This window comes from Prionailurus viverrinus, chromosome X, assembly GCF_022837055.1.
Source record: "Prionailurus viverrinus isolate Anna chromosome X, UM_Priviv_1.0, whole genome shotgun sequence".
NCBI lineage: Eukaryota > Metazoa > Chordata > Mammalia > Carnivora > Felidae > Prionailurus > Prionailurus viverrinus.
In genome coordinates, this window is record NC_062579.1 from 22,807,314 (window position 1) to 22,831,394 (window position 24,081).

A 24,081-nucleotide genomic window follows, 5' to 3' on the forward strand; every position below is an offset into this window, starting at 1 on the left:
GTCTTTAGGTCTAAAGTGAGTCTCTTGGGTTTGTGTGTGTATGTGTTTGGTTCTTTCTTTCTTTTTTTTAATCTTTATTTTTTTTGAGAGTGAGAAAGACAGAGTGTGAGCAGGGTAGGGGGAGAGAGAGAGGGAAACACAGAATCCGAAGCAGGCTCCAGGCTCTGAGCTCTCAGCACAGAGCCCTATTTGGGCTCAAACCCATGAACCGCCAGATCATGACCTGAGCTGAAGTCGGAGGCTTAACTGACTGAGCCACCCAGGCGCCCCTAAAATGAATCTCTTGTAGGCAGCACATAGATGGGTCTTGATTTGTTTATCCGTTCTGTCACCCTGTGTCATTTGATTGTAGCATTTAGGCCATTTACATTCAAAGTAGTATATGATAGATGTGTCTGAAGTTATTCTCTGATCCTTTCTTGTCTGTCTTTCTTTGATGGTTTGTTGGATTTCTTTAGTGATCTACTTGGATTTCTTTCTCTTCATCTTCTGAATATTTATTAGTGGTTTTTCAAATATGGTTACCGTTAGGTCTGTATATAACTTCTGCATATAGCTGTCTATATTAAATTGATGGTTGTTAAAGTTTGAACCCATTCTTTCCTCTCTCCTTCCTACATTTTAGGTATATGTTATTATATTTTATATCCTTTTATTTTGTGAGTTCCTTCACAGATTTTTTACAGAAATACTCATTTTTACTGCTTTTGTGTTTCTAACCTTTATACTGTCACTTTTGGTCTCTTTACTCAGAGAGTCCCCTTTAATATTTCTTGCTCGTTTAGTAATCAAAAACGCCTTTAGTTTTCGTTTGCCCGGGAAACTCTTTACCCCTCCTTCTATTCTGAATAATAGCCTTGTTGGATAGAGTATTCTTGGCTACAGATTTTTACCATTCAGTACTTTGAATATATCATGCCATTCCCTCCTGGCTTGCCAAGTTTCTGTTGAAAAATCTCTTGCTAGCGTTATGGATATTCCCTTATAAATGAATTACTTCTTTTGTCTTGCTGCTTTTAAGATTTTTTTCTTTATCACTATATTTTACAATTTTAATTACAATATGTCTTCATGTGGGTCTGCTTTTGTTGATTTCGATGGGAGTTCTCTGTGCCCCCTGATCTGGATGTCTGTTTACTTTCCCAGATGAGGCAAGCTTTTAGCTATTATTTCCTCAAATAAGTTTTCTGCCCTCTTTTCTCTTACCTTCTTCTGGGACTCCTATAATACGAATGTCACTACATTTAATGGAGTCACTGAATATCCTAAGCCTATTTTGCATAATTCTTTGTTCTCTCTTTTGTTCAGCTTTATTGCTTTCCATTACTCTGTCTTCTAGGTCACTAATTCATTCCCCTGCTTCTTCCATCCGGCTGTTCATTCCATCAAGTGTGCTTTTCATTTCGTTTATTGTGCCCTTTATCTCTGCTGTGTTGTTTCTTATCTCTGTGTGAAGGGCCCCTCTCATGTCTTCCCCCTCTTTTCTAAAGTCCAATGGATATCGTTATGATGGTTGTTTTAAATTCTTCATCAGGCAGCTTACTTACATCTGTATTGCTTAGATTTCTGACCATGGATTTGTCCTCTTCTTTCATTTGGGATACATTTCTCTTCCTCCTCATTTTTTTCTGCCTCTCTAGAGGTGTCTGTTTCTCTGTGTTAGGAAAGTCAGCTGTGTCTTCTGGTCTTGAAAGTAATGACTTTATGAAGAAGAGGCCCCGGAGTGCCCTGCAGTGCAATGTCACCTGTTCACCAGAGCCTAGCACTTCAGGGCGGTGGGTATCCCATGTGTTTTGCTTATGCTCTGCTGTTGCATCTGAGTCACTTTTCCTTTCAGTGCAATTGTATGTACTGACTCTCTGCCTGTTGTGGGTTGTATCTACTCTCGGTGGTCTTAGTGGGACCCAGGCAGGGCAGCTCTGAGGCAACGTGCACACTGGGGAACTTGGGAACAGGACAGTGATGTTAGCAAAATTTGCACTGGGTCGCTAGTCCTGTGCCAGATTCCCTGAAGCAGTGAGGCTGTGCCTGGGTGCAGCTGGCGGCATGCGGCTGGGCGTGGCCCCGGTGGTGGCTGGGCGCAGTTGAGCCTGGCACGAGATGGTGCCTGGGCGTGCATGGCTGGACACCGTGCACGGTGGCAGCCGTGCACCTGGCGGCTGGGCACGGCACAGCAGTGAGGGCCCGGCGCCAGTCTTGGCTGGGTGGGGCGTGCGTGGGGCTTTAACCAAATTGCCCTGAGCCCAGGTCAGAGGCTAACAGTCTTGAAGTGGGTGGATCCTTAGGAGAACTCGTGGGTGTGGCACACCGCTAGCAGCTTAGGTCACCAGTGTCTGTGCGGTGCCACGGCCTGCAGGTGGATGCGTGCTGATGCCGAGGGGTAGGGGAGGAAAATGGCGCCTACCAGCTCCCTTGTTTTCCAGGTGGCCTCCCAGCAGCCTCCGAAATCAGTATGAACCGGTCTGTTCCCCGTTTGCCCCAGTGTTGGGGATACATCGTCATATTTATGTCGTGTCTCCATTCAGGCTGCTGTGTGTTTAAGGGGGACAGCACAGCTCTCACTCGCCTTCCGGACTCGCCCAGTGCCGAGTCAGCTGAGTTTTAAAGCTCCAGGTTGTAAGCCCTGCCGCAATTCAGCCCTTCTGGTTTTTAAAACCAAACATCACGGGGACAAGTGTTCCCCGTGTGGCATCCCTGGCGCAAGGGCCCATTTCTCTGCCCTTTCCGTGCTTGCAGCTCCCTCCCCCCTGGGGCAGCCTCCCTCCACCTTTCTGACCATTCCAACCTTCCAGATGCAGCTCCTTCTCTCGGCTTAGTTGTAGAGTTTGTTCGGCCGGTCTTCACATTCCTCTCCAGTTTATGGACTTGGGTGTGCGTGATATCGAGTTGTAAACTAGGATGGGGTGAGCTCAGGTCCTCCTGCTCTGCCGTCTCCCGAAGCTCCTTACAATCCAGGTCATGAACACATCCATCCCGCCACGTACTTAGCCTTTTGCACGTGTGATGAGAACACTCGAGATCTACTCTCGGCACATGTCAAGTATATACTACAGTACTGTTAACTGTAGTCGCCCTGCTGTACATTACATTCTCAGAACTTAGACGTCTTACAACCACAAGTTTGTACCCACTGAGCCACATCTCCCCACTTCCTCCGCTCTGCCTCAAGTCCCTGGCCGCCACCATTCTGCCCTCTGCTTCTGTGAGTTTGATTGTTTTAGATTCCACGTATGAATGAGATCATACAGCATTTGTCCTGCATCACTTAACACCATGTCCTCCAGGTTTGTCCATGGTGTCACATAGGGTGAGATTTCTTTTTTTCTCATGGGTAAATATTTCCATTATATATACATATATATACACATATACATATATATACATATATACATATATATACACATATACATATATACACACATATACATATATACATATATACACATATACATATATATACATATATACATATATATACACATATACATATATATACACATATACATATATACATATATACATATATACACATATACATATATATACATATATACATATATATACACATATACATATATATACATATATATATATATATCACATTTTCTTCATCCGTTCACTTAGGTTGTTTTCCTATCCTAGCTATTGTGAACAATGCTGCAGTGAGTAGGGGAACGCAGATACCTGTTTGCGATTGGCTTTATTTCCTTCGGTCGTAGACACAGCAGTGGAATTGCTGGACCATGCCGTGTTTCCATTTGTGATTTCTGAGGAACCTCCATACTGTTTTGCACAGCTGTGGCACCACTTTCCATTCCCACTAACAGCACACGGGGCCTCCCTTTGCTCTACACCCTTGCCAGTGCTTGTTATTTCTTGGCTTTTTGGTGACAGTCATCCTAACGGGAGTGACATCCTATCTCCTTGTGATTTTGATTTGCGTTTCCCTGATGATGAGTGATGTCAAAAACCTTTTCATGTATTTTTGGGCCATTTATATGTCTCCTTTGGAAACATGTCTATTCTGAGATGCTTTACCTAAAAAGGATTGCGGGTTACTGGTGACAGTTGCCAAAGACGATTTCCTAAAAACATTTCTATTCCTCCTTGAGGTTATTCCTGCCCCATTCCCCTATGGAATCTGCTTTGGCAGGAAATGGGAATAAATGTTTATAAACTTAGAATAAGGAAAATGAGGAATTGCTCATGTGTACGGATAATCTTCATGAAGTGGTCCCAGAACTATTAAACATACTGATACTTGCTTTGTGGCAAACACAAAACTCTCAGCCACGCACGCAGAGCCGTCACAGAGCCCGTAAATGGTAGAGCAAGGGCTTGAACATAAGTCTTACGATTCCAAGTCTAATCTTTCCTTAAGACTCAGAATTCCAAAATGTACTATAATTATCCATCGCACTTACGTACTAGTGACTTAAATTGGGAGTGCTAAATGAGAATTAGAACATAAATATTCTCTAATGTAGCTCGTTGTTTTTACACATCCAAATGGGTTTCATTACTCAGTATAAAATTGAGTATTGCCTTAAGCATTCTTCACAATTGGGTATTTCCAAGAAGGCAGATGATCGCCGCATTGTGTAATGCCATTGGGTAGGAATTGATGTGCTGTGAGACCACTGATGATGAGTGAAATTTTTCCAGATGTTTGTTCCACCAAACAAAGGAAGATTACGCATGGCGAATACTCATATATATCTTAACATTCATTGTTTCCTCTGAGTGATAATTCTGCATCTCATATTTGCTGCTAGACTTAGGACTCTCAATACTATTATACACTGTGTGGGGTGGGGCGTATGTGTTGACATGAACTAAGTGTTGATAGCTTAGCCTGAGATTGGAAAATACTGTCTTCCCTGTGTTCTGTGCAAGTTAGTGCCTGTCATCATATCTCATAGATACAAATGCAATAAAATACATGCATTTAGTTTGAATTATTATGGACAATTTAAGAGTAAATAATGTCATCAGTTTATAGCACCGGCGTTGGTACCTGTACATCTACTTTTAAATATAGTCTTTTTTTTTTTTTTACTGGAGTATAATTAACATACAATATTACATTAGTTTTCAGGTGTAGAGTCTTTGCACAAGGTAGGTGTCATATGTTATTAAAACATCCATTGGGACGCCTGGGTGGCTCAGTCAGTTAGGCGTCTGATTTCAGCTCAGGTCATGATCTCACGGTTCGTGGGTTCGAGCCCCACGTCGGGCTCTGTGCTGACAGCTCAGAGCCTGGACCCTGCTTTGGATTCTGTGTCTCCCTCTCTCTCTGCTCCTCCCCCACTCACGCTCTGTCTCTCTCTCTCTCAAAAATAAATAGACATTAAAAAAATTTAAAACACCCATAATGAGGAAATCCAGAATGACGGCAGATATTCTAGAACTTAGAGTTCAACCCTTCCTCGCGATTCCTTTGCTATGGCCATAACCCACAACTTACTATATCAGCCTGAGACTTGTACAGTAGTTGCACGGCTAGCTTTCGTGAGTCTGGTCTTTAGCCAGCCAGTTTGCCTTGACTGTGGTTAATAGGAGTAATTTTTCTTAGAGGCTACTGTAATTACGCTCCTTTCTTGCTCAACACGTGTCTTATCCCATAGAGTCTCAGTGCTTCTACTCTAACACCGGTTTTCCACAGCCATCATAATTGGGCTCACAAGCTCACGTGTTTGGGTTTAATTCTTAGCAAACATGTAATTTTACATATGGGGAAACTGAGGCTCAGAGTAAGCAATAACCTGAAAATAATCACAACCAACCTGTATTTGTCTGGGTGTGATTCAGCTGAGTCCTCTGGCCTCAGTTTACCTTTCTAACATTGTTCCTCCTTACTTTTCTACACATGTGGTTAGTACTGCTCATTCCTGTGTCCACATGATCTCCACACACGTAGCATGCTTGTACTTGTGTTCATCCTGGCCCCTTATTGGCATGTCCTTTCTCTTTCCTTTAGAGATTCGGGTTCCACCCGTCTTCCGGGGCACCGCAAGCCCTAGCTCCTCTGTCTTCATTGACCTCCGTCTCCTTTCACTCTCTATAGCATATTATAAAATTCCCAATATTAGCATACTGTCATCATTATTTTTTGGACGTTAATCCATGTTTTATACGCCTTTGGTCTTTCTTGGCACAGTCGTAAGCCCATTGTAAATGATAATAAATGCTGGCTTGTTTAACTGCTATTTTGCTTTAAATGAGCCTTTCCTTTTTTAGCCTTTTCTCAATGAGAATAAAAAGGATTTGTTCAAAGACTGTAATTGAACTTTAGCCATCAGTCATTTTGCATTTTCGTTTTGTAATATAATAACGGTAATTCTTATTAGGTTAATTTTTTTCCATTCAACATAAAATAGTAAATGTAAAACATGGGAAATAACAAATTACTTTAGGGGGTATTCTGAATGCCATTTGGAGATTTCAGGCTGACCTGAATAAATAATTGGAAAATGCTGGTTCGGCCTGCATTTTTATGCTTTCAAAATGGTCTATGAAAGTGAAATACTTCCATCATTTATGAAACGCAAACATAGATCATTTAGAAAAACGTAGTAGGCAAAGTAATATTAACCCCTTTAGTTCCTAACATCACATCACACTGTCTAAATGACATACGGACAGGGAAGCAACTCTAATACGGCGCCGGCTAGCACGTGCACCCCAACTTGCTGCTTTTTGCTTTATGGAGAGCTCATTTCTCAACCAAGTCCTTCCCCTCTGCCTTGCACCCCTCCCTCCCTCCCTGTTTCCTGCCTGACCAAGTGTCAAAACATTTATAGGACTAACTTACTCTAAGTAATTACATTTGGGTTTTGGTAAAGTGATACTAAGAATCACTTAGTATAGTGATAATACTATATGTATACATATATACATACACACACATACATATATGTATACACACACACACACACACACATATACATATATTTAGGTGTATTGGTGTGTGTATAGAGACAGGGGGTACGGAGAATATCCCCATACTAGCTCGGTAGCACATTTCTGTAAAAATTCCTACTGATGATTCCTTAGATGGAAAGTTTGTATCCTTTTTGTATCTTTTGTATTCCCACATCACCCTTTTCTCAACTTTCTTGTGCATTAATGATCCTGATAGAGGCATTTTCCAAGATTGATGGAAGACTAGCTAAAAGGTTTCATAGCCCAAGGCAAGGGACAGGTCCATTAACTTCACATGGTCAATAATTTCCCTGGGTAATGCCCTCTTCTGAGATTTTATTGCTAATAAAACCCATGTTTTAATGTTCAGAAAAATTAAACATCATTGTAAGTTGCTCATTCTTAGAATTATACCTGTCCTTGCTTTTTTGCTGTGTCTTCATTCCTCAAATATGTTGCTATACTCTTTTTACATATTTCTTTAAAACTTCAATTTTATTTTCTTTTTGTATATTGAATCCCACACTTAGAAACTAATAGTCATTTTCAAGGGACACATTTATATAATTTCCTTAACTAAAGGAATCAAGCACGGTATTCTGAAACGGAGTGTCGGTAACTAATAGCTTTAGTCAAACTAAGTATTTGTATCTGGTGCATCTGCTGGGATTACCAGATTGCCAAATCCAGCTGAAAAATAGGAACAAGGGGGGGAAAAGACACTCACCATCAATTGGGAAAAAATAACATAACTTTGTTGTTTCCGTGGTATTTAATGAATTGACTGAGCCGGGCTGAATATAAGGCCATCTTTCCTGCCGACCTTACTTTTTCATCCAGAGAAACCTTGTGTAGACTATTAGTGGCGTTTTAGTTTAATTTATCACCCCATCTGAAATCATTAATTCTCTGTATGGCTTTTAATTTTTAAATCTCTCCAGATCGCAGAACTTTAAAGGGTCCTGTGTATTTCCTGAAATACGTCCAAATGGACTTTTATTTTTATTTAAGACAGAGACCAAGGCATTAAAAGGTCCAAAAAAGTGAGAAGGTTTACTTAAATACTTTTCACTCACTTGGGGGAAATTACCAGTAATCTACAGGCTTGGGTACATAAAATCTCATCCACAGTATATCCAGATACAGAGTACAGGGCTTTCTTTCCTAGTTTTCTTTCTTTCAATGATGGAATTAAAAAGGAGGGAGGAATAAATTGGAAATCAAAAAACTTTATTTTGAGCTCACCCCTATTGGCCAAGTGACCTCTTGAAAATTGCTTAACCTGCTAGTACATGAGTTTTATATCATCTCTTCAAAACAATATTTAATAGCAATGATGTTTGCCCTGCCTAGCTTACAGGGCTATAGTGGGAAGCAGTGAAGGCGATGTGGGGGAAAGTGCTTTCTCAAATCTAAAACCTCAAACAAATATTCTATACCAGAGGGGAATATAGCTGCATTTCAGCCTTGCTACTTTCCTTGGCATGAAATGTCTCTCTATAAATTACTTTGTCTGCCATTGGCAACTTGTGAACGAAAAAAAGAATCAAGGTCAAGTAAAAATGCTCCTGCGTTATTCTTCTGCATGTTAATAAGTGAAAATGGTACCCATTATGGCCCTTCTAAGTTGTAAAACCTGGGGGAGCCATGTTGGCTAATTATGTTAATGGTTAGATGCTGGAGGATGTTGAAGATTAACTCCTACATAGAATTTGTCTAATCACCCATTTCTTACCTGCCAATCTGTTCCAACTACTGATCAACCAGGCAGAAAGCACAGAACTCCAGCCATTAGAAAACAAATGGCCACACATATGTGCCTGAATGTGCCTGACTGAATTCTTCATTGCCGATGAAAACCTATTGCCTGTAATGGAATCGCATTGTGAATATTTACATGACCTTTTTATGTAGAATGGATTTCCCTTTCTCTATGGAGGTGTATTATATATGCATGCATAAAATGGCTGTTCAGTCAGGTCCGATAGTCCCAATATTATCCCTATAATCTGCTCTAGAAAAACCAGTCCATTTTCCGACAAGAAAGAAGACTAGAAAAAGCTACTGATGTGAGGCTCCTTAAAATGGACTGTGGGAAAATTACTAAAATAATTAAGGTTTTGGCAGGAAATCTTCACGTCTAGGAATTCATTAGGTGGGGAAATCCATATTAATAAATGAAAAAGCATCTCCAATGCACCCAGTGCTTTTAACTAAGGTAGTATTGTCATTTGGGGAAGAACAATTCATTGAAGGGGACTCTCCCTCAGAGGGCAGGACCTTTACGCATTGGCTTCTTGTCCTGTAATGGCCTACCCACAGTCATGCTGACAGATAGCCTTTAGCAATAGAAATAATATGCTAAGTGAGTCAGAAAAAGTCAGAGAAAGACCGTTATCATATGTTTTCAATAGTTTCAAACAGAGAGGGAGGCAAATGATAAATGACTTAAGTACAGAGAACAAACTGAGGGTTGATAGGCGGGGAGGGAGGCGGAAGGGAGGGGAAAATGCGGGATGGGCATTGAGGAGGGCACTTGTTGGGATGAGCACTGGGTGTTGTATGTAAGTGATGAATCATGGGACTCTACTCCCGAAGCCAAGAGCGCACTATATACAGTGTATGTTAGCTAATTTGATAAATTGTATTTAAACAAATATCCCACTCTTGAGAACCACTGGAGGGAAAATTCTACATGTTAAGGTGGGACGGAAAGAAACCTACACTTTTGTCAGAGAGTGGAGCCTAGAAACAAAGAGAAAGAGTAACGAAACATGACAGGAAAAGGAAATTTTGAAGATAATTTTAATTAACAATGGTCAAGAAAGCACTTTTAATAGAGCTTGGTTCTTGATGGATGAGTAGCTTCTGTTGAAGCCAACCTTTGCGTAGTTCTTCTTAATCGCTTTGATACTTTCAGTGAGTCATGATAAAATGCAGTTTCTTCCACCAAGCAGTCATTAATTTTATTTATAAATTGACAGTTTTCTATCACTGACTTTAATTTTCTCGGTAAATGTGTTGACATTCCCCCAAGAACCCTTGCTCTCCTGCCTCGGTTCCTGATACGCATCACCCTGTCCTCACCTGGCATCGACTGCAGGCAGTTTCCTTCTCCAGATATTTATAGACTGACTAATAAATGTCCTGCCCTTTCCTTAAAACACCCAGTCACAAACTAACAGCTATTAGTATTATTTAAAAAAAAAATGCCGTCACTGTTTTGACTTAAGACCTGTATCCTGTCCCATAGGTTCTGTGTGACTTTGTCCCTAGCCAGTCGGAGACGATGTCCTCCTCTTTAGCTCTTTGCTTTCCCTTTTCTGCCCTGGCTGCCTTGTAATTCCAGAAACTCGGGCTGCTCCCACTTGAGGGACCCTGCCCTGGAAGATGCACCTACCAGGACGCATTCCTCCTGGTGTTCACAATGGCCTTCTCCTTATCTTCTTTCCAATCTCGACTCCTCTCCTCAGAGAGGTCTTCCAAAACCAACACATCTGAACATGTTCTTCCCACAATCCCCTGCCACCACTGTCCTTCTCTATACCCTTTCGCTGGCTTTTACATCTCTTCAGAGAGCTTCCTGCCACCTGCCATTTGTTCTGTAGTAATTATTCAGTACATTCTTTATCAATAACATATTGAGATGGCAAAGGGTAGCCTACCTGGTTTGAGTCCCAGCGCTATGCTTTCCTAACTGGTGACCTTTGCCAGTTGCTAAAACCTTTCAGTCCCTCGGTCCTCTGAGCATCTACTTTAGAGTGCTGTGGTTCCATCTTCTTCCTCGGTATTAAGATCTGAGTTAGAAAGGCCTTCAGAGAATATTTAGTCCAACTTGCCATCAAAGGCAATATTTGTTTCTCTGTTCCTCCTCTAGCCCCTCTTCCCTCTTAATTTCAGCTGTTTCTTCCTCATAATCTCACCATGGTCAGGAGAAAGAATCACCCTCAGGGTTTTTAGCTCTCCTGGGTATGTCCTTCATAGGAGACCCCTACATAGAAAACTTCAGTGATCTTAATTAGACCTCACATCTGCTTTTCAGTAGACACAGCTCTTCACCTGAGCTGATTTTCTCTGTCATATGCTACAAAACTGATAATTGTCATTTGATGATTTGACTAATTTCAGTCCCAACAAATGCCTACACTGAACAGCTCTTCGATCCTGCTAAGGGTGTTCTTTTTTTGTTCCCAGCAGAAAATGTTTGCCGCTACTTATTTTTTAAATGAATACTTTGGTGGAGTTAAAAAAATTAAAACCCAGGTTTTCTCAAGCATTTAAGTTCAATTACAAATCTTATACTGCATCCAGATCTAAAGTTATAAACATTTATTCATTGGTGTTCATTAGGTCACATTTAACAGATTAAATTCCCCTAAACATTTAACCTCAAATTTACTTAACTTGCCTTAAGAATTTCAACGTACATCTACCAAATTAATATAATTCTTAAAATTCTTCACAAGGCTCCTAGTATAACACAATCTTCTTCACTTAAGCGACCCCTATGAAGCTAATAGAGCAGAACCATTCATACAGTAAATCAGGACCACTTACCCTTTTAAACACTGTTATAAACTTTAAGATTCTCTTACACCTTTCAGGTCAAAGTCACAAGTCCAGTGTTGATGAACTGTTTCAAATCAAGTCATTTCACATGTCAGATTCCCCAGTATATCAGTTTCTTTTAAATGTGTTAAGCGTCATAAAAAAGAAAACATACAGAGATAATAACCGAACTGGGAAAAGGTAATCCTAAACCCGACACAAAGTAATATTATTATGGTTTTGATTTGAATTTTTGTTTGTGCTTTTCTAGCTGCAGAGATACAAGTCTAGGATCTAAGACCTGGGACCATATTTCAGTTTGTGGTCAGAAAAGTCAATGCCAGAACATAGGAGCCCCCTGTTAGAGTTTTACATTGGGTTGCTTTTCCACTCCAGTCAATAAAGCTAGTCTCCTTACCATCTCGTTGTATGCCGTTTTGTTTTAATACCTTTTCTGGGCTCATTCTCATCAGCTCCAACCACTCTTCTCATAATTTTACTTAGATTGCGTAACATGAGCAATAGTATAATATCTAGTAGTTTCACTGTGCCCTATACACTGCCTGCACAAAAGTAAACTCTTTTCCTGTTACCTGAGGAATTTCTATGAGCAAATAGATGCTGGGAGTAAAAGATCAGGTTCTGTTTTCATTCAGGTTCATGTTTTATTGCAGAAATACACAGTTGTTTGTTAGTAGATCTTAAAGCTAACAGGATAGCAAAGCCCAGGATTTTAAATTTGATTGAGCCCCTCTTTAGAGAGAATGAGAAAAATTGAAGGTTATTTTTAAGTGTACTATACTATACTAAAGTATAGTCCAGTTCATGAAAATCTGAGCCGATGGCCACCTTCAGTGGCTGGAAACCCATATTCAAATCCAACTTCATGTACAGCCCCTCCTTTTCTTTTAAACTGCATCACTTTAGTGTATTAATGGAAGTGTAACTCAAGGCAAAGCTAAACAATAGAACCAGAAGACAAAAAAAACAGTTGAATTAACTTTAAAGTACTCTTCATATTATCCTTTAAAATCTTCTACCAAAAAAAAAAAAAAAAGTCTTGAGAGTGAGATGTTATTTAAAGGGAATTTTCAAGTGCGAGTATTGGCAAAGCTGGCTGAGGAAACTATAGGCAGTGAAGTAGCCGAAGCAAGAATGTCAGAACGAGCCTGAGGTCTCCATGTGAAGGCCTTGCTTCCTAATTGTTATTATGCTTACAAGGACGCTCTGTAAAAAGAAAAATGAACGCCTTGTTCCACACCTGCTGTAAAAAGATACTGGGACTCTGTGGCTTGCTTAAATCATTTTTTTTTTCCAGAAACAAATTGCCGAACAAGCCCTAGGCCATTTAATTTCCAAATACCAGTAATTAAAATGAGTAACATCGTCAGAATTTGGCCGGGCCACAGCTTTCCTTTCCCTTTTCATTTTCACATAAATTTCAGTGAAGGTCAGATTTGTTGAAGGGAGGAGAGGGGGCGAAACCTGCCGGCCGTGTGCTCATGGGAGGTTAAAATATGACTTGTTCACAGTGTCCCTCATAGTTCAGGACTTAATGGTCCTTGACGGGGATAACCTAGAAGTTAATTTTACTCTGTGTCCCAAAAGCAGTCATTGTCAATGTAATCTTTCTTGTGGGCTGAAGGGTATCGTCAACAAATGATCTGACTTTGAATAGCAATTGACCAGCAACGTCTCAGATCTAAAAACTCATGGATGTGGCTCCTTATCGATCTGTTTCCAACTGATAGTGGTAAAAATATTTATTCAGGGGTTTTTTTTGCCTTATCTCTTATACGGTTCATTTTTTTTTACATAGTTCTCCCTAAAATGAGTTCTTGAGAGATTTTGCGTTACTTTTTTCTTAAGTTCATAGTATGTCCAACTCAGAAACTGTAAAATGCTTCACAGTATACCCAACAGACTTGTGTCAAGGCAAAAAACCCAAACTTGTTGAAGACGTGGCTCCTCTTTGTTTGGGTGAGGTGAGATGCAACAGTGTGGGGAACGTGCTCTGGTCTCAGTCTCCGTTTCTCAGCTGAGCTCGGGTACTTTCTAGACGGGCAGAGTGCATTCCTTGTTTCACCCCTCTTGGCCTCAGCTTCCTGCTCTGTAAAAGGGAAAGATTAAAACTTGCCTTGGTGAAAATCCAGTGACCTGAAGAATGCAAGGCAGCTTCAGTTTCTGAAGAATAACCTGAGTCTGATTTCCACAAAGGACTCGTGATGGATAAACAAATAGGGCTTTTCCTTCTCCAGTCTACCCCTACCCTAAAGAGAGCAGTTAAGTCTGATCTCCTTGAAGTTTGGGTTCATGTTACTCAGCTGAGAGTAACAGGTATTGATTTTCCCGATGCTAGTGCCTGGGTTGTTGGCCACGGTGGCCCTGCTGGAAAGGATGAGATGACTCTCGGAATCTATGGAAGCTAGACAGTAAATGCCAAGGACATACGCATCATCAAGGGCCTTGAGTGGCAGAGTCTGCTGGGAGGGACATTGTGGTAGAAGGGCTGTAATCTGATTGAAAGCCTCTAATGATGGAAAATGTGGGAATAGAGGACAAAGCACCAGATTGAAGAAAACTTCTCCAAGGCGGGAGTGAGACCACGCGGGGACGACATACATAGCGAGGAGCACAACCCGATGTATTCTTGAAGATAAATGGACAGCAAGCTGAGGTCTGCCTGGCTCTCTCCAGTTGAGACCCATGATGCCAAAAACTCCAAAGAAACAACATGGAATGATGAAACCCGGGACTTTGTGTTCTCGAAACGATTGCTGGATGAACCCATAAGTGGGCTGACAGGAGGTTTCTTGACTATTTGATCGTTTCTGATCACAGATCTCATGATGCATCCGGAGAGTTGCTTCTTGTCAAATGGTTTCTGATCCAATCCACAGGAGAGAAAAGATGGTAAACAGAGCACAGTAAACACGGGAGAGAACGGGGTAAGCAGCGAGGCTGCTGTGAATTCCATTGCCTGCGACCTCTTTGCAGACCTTACTGCCCTGTGGAAATGTGGTTGCCTTAACAATCATAATAATGGATTTTCTAGCCCTGACCCACTTTTCCAGGACGCTTAGGAAAACCCAGGAGAGTAATGTTCTCAAGAGCACGTTCACTCCCAGGTTATCACAAAACTTTGCCAGGAACACGATATTCTGGGTGGAGAAGAGAGCGGGGATCCTTCTCTGTTGAGCCGGGTTCTGCAACACAATTACGCCCAGTCCATATGTTTTAAGTTTCATGAAAATAGCTTTGTCAGCTTTTACTTGGAGTGCTCTTGCATTTCAGCATTTACATAAGTGTCCAAGTGACTGGAGGAACGGACTCAAGCAAAAGGCAGGATGTTTCTCTCCCCTTTGAGGACATAAGACTAGAGTAAGCCTGAAACAGATACCGTCAGTGTCCTGTCTCTTATTGTCCCTGGAACTTTATGTATGTTGCCATAGGCTTCCAACTACTCAATCCGTATCCCTATGCCTAATGCTCTTCCCAGGGCGAGGAAGTGCTGAGGAATGAATACCTCCTGGGAACAGCCCTCAACCACTGATGCTCAAGACAGGTGTCTACACTTCCCAGGTCTCGCCCTTCTCCAGCAACTCTGGGCTTGTGTTGTGTACTGTTTGCCAGAGGAATTCTTCTCCACGTGCTCACTGTGATAGTCGGCTTAATGTATTCAATACCTTCCCTGCCCTGCCCCGTGACTCCATTCTTCTCCCGATGTCATCTACACCTCCTAATGAAACTACTTGAATTAGAATCCTTGCCCCGGGTCTCGAATCTGGAAAAATACCACCTGAGACAAGTGTCTTCAGATAAATTCTCTTCCAAGAAATTGCTAGCAACTCCTACAGACAGACTCTTCCTTGGTCATGCCGCATGCTCATTAGAAGCGTTCAGCTATGTCTGTGCCACAGCCGTGGGCACACACGAATTTCTTTCCCAGGATACTTCCATTGCACGATGACCCCACCAGGTCACCAGTCCTGGTTGAATTCTTCCTTGAGTCAAGCCGTAACTCATCCTCCTTTACCCATACTGCAGCCCAAACCACTTTTTATTAACTTTGGGTTTATTAAATTTGGGGGTACTCAAATATAACTGACAAACAAAATTGGAAGGTCTTTTTTAATTTTTTAAAAACGTTTATTTATTTTGAGAGAGAGTGTGAGCAGGGGAGGAGCAGAGAGAGAGGGAGTGAGAGAATCCCCAGTGGGCTCTGCACTGTCAGTACCAAGCCTGCCGTGGGGCTCGATCCTACGAACTTCGAGATCATGACCTGAGCCAAAGTCAAGAGTCAGATACTTCACCAGCTGAGCCACCCTAGAGCCCCAAATTGGAAGGTCTTTAAAGTGCACCTCGTGCTGATTCGATACATGTAAATATTGAGAGAGGATCCTACCCTATCTGGTGAAGTAGCTCATCTGTCACCTCCCGGATTTATTTGTTTTCTTTTCGAAGAAAATACTTAAGTTATGCTCTCATAGCAAATTTCACTTACGTGATATTGTTAGCAATCAAATTGCTTTAAGCCGGAAATAGCAACTGGATTTTTAATTTGCTGTGATGATTCCGTTATCAGAATCTTCTAAGGTTGTTTAAAGCCACAGAGCAATGAGAAGCAGCTATAGTAGAAATAGTCATTATCCAAAATTATTTTTCCACTAATATTTTTCTCATAACTATTTATTTCAAGATCATAAAAGTAAACTTGGCTGTTCTTGCTTGCTTAGTGGGCATGAGAAAGGGGTTGAGGGGGCGAGAGAAGGTTGATTTTAACATAAATGTTTGAAAAGTTGAAAGTATTTTACTTTTCAAATGAATTTTCAAATAACGACGCTTCGTGAGAACACTACTATTTCCTTTTTAAATTTCTTTAAATTCAAGTCAGTTAACATACAGTGTAGTCTTGGCTTCAGGAGTAGAACCAAGTGATTCATGTCTTACATATGGGACCCAGTGCTCATCCCTACAAGTGCCCTCCTTAATGCCCATCCCCCCTACCCAGCTCCCCTCCAGAAACCCTCTGTTTGTTCTCTGTATTTAGGAGTCTCTTATGGTTTGCCTCCCTCTCTGTTTTTATTTCTTTTTTCCTTCCCTTTCCATATGCTCTCTGTTTTGTTTCTCAAATTCCACATAAGAGGGAAATCATATATCTTTGTTTCTCTGACTGATGATTTCGCTTTGCATAATACATTCCAGCTCCATCCACGTTGCTGCAAACGTCAAGATTTCATTCTTTTTCATCGAGTAATATTCCATTGTGTGTGTATGTAAATGTGTACACACACACACACACGCACACATACACACTCACACACAGACCACATCTTCTTTATCCATTCATCAGTCTATGGACATCTGGGCTCTTTCCATAATTTGGCTATTGTTGAGAGTGCTTCTCTAAACATTGAGGTACAAGTGCCCCTATGCATCAGCCCTCCTGTATCCCTTGGGTAAATTCCTAGCAGCGCTATTGCTGGGTCATAGGGTAGGTCTATTTTTAATTTTTTGAGGAAGCTCCATGCTGTTTTCCAGAGTGGCTGCACCAATTTGCATTCCCACCGACAGTGCAAGAGGGTTCCCCTTTTTCTGCAGCCTCGCCAACATCTGTCGTTTCCTGATTTGTTCATTTTAGCCATTCTGACAGGTGTGAGGTGGTAGCGCATGGTGACTTTGGTTTGTATTTCCCTGATGATGAGTGATGTTGAGCATCTTTTCATGCGTCTGTTAGCCGCGTGATAAGTGTCTATGTCTATACGTGTCTTCCCGTTTCTTCACTGGATTCTTTGGGGTTTTTGGCGGGGGAGGTATTTAGTTTGATAAGATCTTTCTAGATTTTGGATTCTAACTCTTTATCTAAAATGTCATTTGCAATATTTTCTCCCATTCTGTCAGTTGCCTCTTAGTTTTATTGTTTCCTTTGCTGTGCAGAAGCTTTTTAGCTTGATGAGGTCCCGGTAGTTGATTTTTGCTTTTGTTGCCCTTGCCTCCGGCGACGTGCTAAGTAAGAAGTTGCTGGAGCTGAGGTCAAATTTGTATGGGACCAGACAAGACCCTGAATTGCCAAAGTTGAGAAAGAAATGTTGAAATGCCAATGTTGAGAAAGAAAACCAAAGCTGGAGGCATCACGATTCCAGACTTGAAGCTGTGTTACAAAGTTATGATCATCAAGACAATATAGTAATGGCACAAAAGCAGGCGCATAGATCAATGAAAAAGAGAATAGAAAACCCAGAAACGGACCCACAAATGTATGGCCAACTAATATTTGACAAAGCAGGAAACGGTATCCAGTGGAAAAGACAGTCTCTTCAGCAAATGGTGCTGGGGTAACTGGAGAGCAAAATGCAGAAGAATGATCCTGGACCACTTTCTTACACCATTCACAAAAATAAACTCAAAATGGTCACGATGAAAGACCTAAATGTGAGACCGGAAGCCAACAGAATCCTATAGGAGAACACAGAGAACACTGCTGTTTCAATACCCTTAGCCCTGGTAGTTTTCATATGATAAAATGATTTGAAACATGGTCTTGGTGAAACGTCTCATTCACTTGTTCCCTCTTAGCCTTTCTTCAAAAGCAAAAACTCAGGCCAATTAAACAGTTTAGGTTATATTTGTATCACATAACATTTTCTTGTTATTTTTTAAATCTCTAAACAGGAGTAAAAATCACAAGTGAAATAACTAAAATGTTCCTCCTATAAATCTCTCCATATAAACATAGAAAGTTACCTTTTCGGGTTGTGGTAGACAGAATCCTAAAATGGACTCCCAAGACTCCCAGCCATTGGTGTACACAGCTTTATAATCCTTGCAAGTGGGTGGACTCGGTTAATGTAATAGGACATAACTCCCATGGTTAGGAGACTGAACTCCCACGGTTCACTTTGAGTTTATCAAAAGGGAGATTGTCCTGGTGGGCCTGGCCTAATCAGGCGAGTCCTTAAAAGAGAGATTTGGCCCTTCCTGAAGTCACAGAGATTTAAAGTGGGAGAGAGGTGGTTCTTCTGCCTTTGATGGAGCAAATAGTCATGTTGTGAAATGGCCTATGGAGGAGGTGACATGATAAGAACCTGAGAGTGACCTGTAGGAGCTGAGAATACTCCTTGGCTGACAGAAAGCAAGAAAACAGATCTCAGTCATAGGCCCTTATGGAAATGAATTTTTCCCACAACTTGAGGAGGGTAGAAAGGGAAACTTTTCCTAGCCAAGCTTCCGTATAGTGACATAGCTGGCCAAGGTCTTGGTCTCAGCCTTTTGAGATCCTCTGCAGAGGACCTCTTAGCTAAAAGGTGCCTAATATCTGACCTGTGAAAGCTAGGAGATAATAAATTTGTGTTGCTTTAAGCCTCTAAGTTTGAGGTCATTTGCTAAGCAGCAATATATAACCAATACACAGACTTTTCTTGGAAATTGATTCCCAAGGTCGGTCTATTAGATTAAAGGTCTGTAATGCCCTGCATAAATTTTTTGCACCTCAAAAGACATCTTTAGGAGAGTGAAAAGACAAGTTACAAACTGGGGAAAAAAATACTTGCAAATCGTATGTCCAAGAACGGACTTGTGCACAGAATATTTAAAGAACTCAGGGCACCTGGGTGGCTCAGTCAGTTAAGCGTCTGGCTCTTGACTTCGGCTCAGGTCACGATCTTGCAGTTCGTGGGTTCGGGCCCCACGTCAGGCTCTGTGATGGCAGTGCAGAGCCTGCTTGGGATTCTGTCTCCCGCTCTCTCTGCCCCTCCCCTACTTGCTCTCTCTCTCTCAAATAAATTTTTTTTAAAAAAAAACTTTAAATATTCTTTCATTTTTTTCATTTTTTTAAGAACTCTAAAAAAAAATCCAATCATAAAAAGACCAGTATCCTAATACGTTACTCCAAAGGAGATAGACAAATGACCAGTGAGTCCACAAAGTGCTGCTCACCGTTCTTAATCGTCAGGAAGATGCTGATCAAAAACACAATGAGTTTCACCTGATTTCCGCTGGGATCACTATAATAAAAGGAGGACGCGAAGAAATCTGAACACTCCTACATTGCTGGTGGAAATGTAAAATGGCACAGCCCCTCGAGTAAACGGTCTGGCGGGCCCTCAGCAATCCCTCTCCTAGGCATCTCCACAAGAGAAATGAAAAGCTGTCCGCACGATTGCTGGCGTATGCACGTTCATAGCAGCATTATTCATAATAGCAACGAGTGGAAACAATCCAAGTGGCCATCAACTGATGAGTGTATTGTCATCTATCCATACAATGAACTACTATTTAGCCACAAAAAGACCACATATTGTATGATTCTATTTACATGGAAAGGTCAGAAAGGCAAATCTATATAAACGGAAAATACATTAGTGTTTACTTGGGGTGGAAGACGGGTAACAGGCATGACTGTCCATAGCATAGAGATTCTTTTGAGAAAAAACTGGAAATACTCTAAAATGAGGTTGTAATGATGGTCGCTTGACTCTGTAAATAGAGTAAAAGCTGTTGAATTACACACTTAGATGAATTTTGTAGTATATGCATTATAGTTCACTTAAGCGGGTCTTTTTTTTTTTAATTTTTTTAAAGTTTATTTATTTTGAGAGAGAGACAGCCCACGAGTAGAGAGAGGCCAAGAGAGAATGGGAGACAGAGAATCCCAAGCAGGCTCCGAGCTGTCAGCACAGAGCCCTGCACGGGACTCGAACCCACAAACCGTGAGATCATGACCTGAGCTGAAACCAAGAGTCCGATGCGTAACCTACTGAGGTAGGCAGCCAGGCACTGCATGCTGTCTTTTTTCTTAAGTCTAGTTTCTCCTTTGTTTTGCTGGGACCGTGCTAGGGGAGCAACTGTTCTGTAATAATAAGACCAAAAAAAAAAAAAAAAGTCGCTCCGTTGATTGGAATAACTCAGTGATCAGATATGATACACTTTCTGATGGGGTTGGAGAGGCAGCATGGCAGAGGGACAAGTGGCATTCACCAAGCAGAGAATTTTCTTATTTGTGTTCGCTGCCTCACTGGCCTCAATATTGCCTGGCACAAGGAGGGATTGACCTGGATAAATCCCTAGTCGCTCACCATTCTAAATATTCTATTCAGCCTCATGGTTTATACAAAGATAATCACTAAAATGATAGTCACAGTATCCAATTATGCCAGAATATCACTGAAAACTCTTCTTGTTTAAATGAGAGAATTTATCTAAATTCGTAGTATAACCCAGGATGACGCCAAGCATCTCATGGTACCTCTTCTGTGTTAGTTACTCTCTATTTTAATGGTAATGAAAGTTTTATACAAACTACCATTTATGTTGGAAGCACAAGCATTTGCCTTGGATTTCCTAATACCAATTTTGTTCTTACTCTTTGGCTAAATGATTTTCAAGCCATTCTTAATTTTCCTGTTCTGAAAGCTCAGAGAAGAGGAAAGAACACAAACCAGTTTAATGCAATGAAAAAACATTTCGGTTCCGCTTAGGACATCTAAATGGCTTTCCACTTTCCTTGGTCACTAAATACTCGCAAGGCCTCAGTCTATTAGTTACTAAGGTAACCCAAAGCTGGCAGAATGTTGACATCCCTTTCAAGGCCAACAGATTTTTCAGTATTTCACAGATAATGTCACATTAACCTCAAACTTGTCCTTTTCCCAAAAGAACAATGGTTGTTTGAATGAATCTGTTAGAGTTTCATCGTTTCTTTTTTCAAAAGGAGCTTGTTTGCTGCACGCTCTTTCAGGTCAGATAGTATTTACTCTGTTTTAAGAATAACGTGGTGGGGCGCCTGGGTGGCGCAGTTGGTTAAGCGTCCGACTTCAGCCAGGTCACGATCTCGCGGTCCGTGAGTTTGAGCCCCGCGTCAGGCTCTGGGCTGATGGCTCAGAGCCTGGAGCCTGTTTCCGATTCTGTGTCTCCCTCTCTCTCTGCCCCTCCCCCGTTCATGCTCTGTCTCTCTCTGTCCCAAAAATAAATAAACGTTGAAAAAAAAAAAAAAAAAGAATAACGTGGTGGTACAACTCAGCTATCTTTATAGATTCCTGCACGAAACCACGCCTCTGCGCCTTGTGCTGGTTTCTCACAGCCCTGTAAGAATATACCTGCTGTAAATCAAGGCAAAGAGGGTGTAATGGTGATAAAGGATAAAATGGAGAGTCTTTTTGCCCTCTGGTCATTAATTATGGTGTTTAGACTGAGATGAGAGAAGCAGTGTTAAGAAAGAGACGTTGCTGGGGCACCTGGGTGGTCAGTCGGTTAAGCGTCCCTCTTCGGGTCCTGTCCTTGATCTCATGGTTCGTGGGTTCGAGCCCCGCTTCCAGCTCTGTGCTCACAGAGCCTGCTTCAGATTCTCTCGCTCTCACTCTCTCTCTCTCCCCCTCCCTCCCTCTTCCTCTCTCTCCCTCCCTGTCCCTCTCCCACTGACACTCTGTCTCTCAAAAATAAATACACATTAAAAAGTTAAAAAAAAAAAAAAAAGAGGGCACCTGGGTGACTCAGTGGGTTAAGTGTCCAACTTCGGCTCAGGTCATGATCTTGTGGTTCATGAGTTCAAGCCCCGCATCGGGCTCTGTGCTGACAGCTCAGAGCCTGGAACCTGCTTCAGATCTGTGTCTCCCTCTCTCTCTGCTCCTCCCCTGCTCATGCTCTGTCTCTCCCTCTTTCAAAAATGAATAAACATTAAAAACATTTTTTAATAAAAAAAAAAAAGTTGTAGCCAGGAATCCGGTGTATTTCCTCATAGTCTGTTGTTATAATGAAAAGGTAAGGCATGCTACGTAGTGTGTCTGAGAATCTGCTACTTTCCAAATTTAAACATGGTGCTGAGAGTGAATTAGTCTTTTCCAAATAACCCAAATTAATAGTAAATTGAGATAAATGTACATTTGAGTAGATAGATTAAATATTAATAAAAGCAAATATACTGACAGCAGATGATCTCTTTAACAATTATGTACTGAAGAAAAATGAGATAATTTACATGTAATAAATCTGATCAAAGAAAATGCCAGTATCTAAAATCATGGTAGTGTTCAACTATTTACAAACCCTCCCCCACAAATCAAACACTAATATTTGTTGGTGGTGAAATCCTCCTTCTAAAGTTCAAGTTCTTATAGATTGAGTAGTTCTTGGGAGATCTTAAATTTATTTACTTTCAGGGGCATCTCTCTGGCTCAGTTGGTAGAGCATGAGACTCGTGACCTCAGAGTTGTGAGTTCAAAACCCACATTGGGTTAGAGATGACTTAAAAACTTTGTTCTAGGGGCGCCTGGTTGGCTCAGTCCATTAAGTGTCGGACTTCAACTCAGGTCATGATCTCATGGCTTGTGAGTTCGAGCCCTACGTTGGGCTTGCTGCTGTTAGCTAGGAGCCCGGAACCTGCTTCGGATTCCATGTCTCCCTCTCTTCGTGCCCCTCCCCTGCTTGTGCTCGCTCTCTCTTTCTCTGTTAAAAATAAACATTAAAAAAAATAAAACTTTTTTTCCAAAAATTTATTTACTTTCAGTTTAGTGAATCTTCAGGTATCCTTAAATGTAATCTTACTTAGATTCTTTTAGAAAATTATTTCTGGACATTGCCAAGTATATCAAGTTCATATTGAGTTCATCAACTGGGTTAATAAAATGTTGCCATAGTTGATGTGTTCAGGTTTATCTAGGTAAAAATAACGTCCTTGGTGTTTACCCCATTTTAACTGTTTTGTTTTCTGCTTATTTACAGTTTGTTTTGTCTCACCATGTTAATGAACTTGTAAAAGGGCACAGTCAAGTGTCAGGGAGTTTCATTTCATCACCTAACCCTTTGGTTTTTTAAAACTAGTTTCAAAATTCAATTAAGATCACATAGACTGTTCACAAATAAGCTGCCTTGAATAGAATACCGTATTAACCCTAACACACGAAAATGTAAAAACATTTGGAAAGGAGCAATGCTTGGAAAATTCTAAAACTTGAGAGAAGTTTTATAATAGAAGTGAAATTGTATTTTCAGACAACCGTGTAGATTGAAGGTATATGTGTCACTTTGGTACATTTACATATTGTAATGCGATTGCTATTGTCGTGATATTGATCGCATTATATAGAGTACAATAGAGTTGTATATATTCATTATAGTGTGCCTTAGATCTCTGTAACTTATTTACTGCTGATGTTACATTTGCACCCTTGAACACCATCAGTCACATTCCCCTGTCCCCAGGTGACTACCATTTTACTCTCTGTTTTGTGCAAGTGTGAGTTGTTGAGATCCCACGTGTAAGTGATACCATACAGTATTGGTGATTCTCTCACGTAGCTCATTTAGCATAATGTGTTCACGGCCATCTTATTCCATTGTGTCTGTATACTGCATCTTGTTTTTTATCCATCTGTCCATTGGTGGGCATTTAGATATGGCATTTCCATATCTTGGTCTGAGTCTTGGTAAAAGTAAGAAACTTTCTCTTAAGTGTTTCACTCCTATGCTTTACTCAAGAAGAATAAACACTGTCATATATTAGAAGGAACAGGATAGACCTTGAAAGTCCATTCATCCTGTCTGAGAAAACCTAGTCATATATGGCCAGTTATAGTATCAGATAAACAGATAATAAGTGAATCACAAACTCTTTAT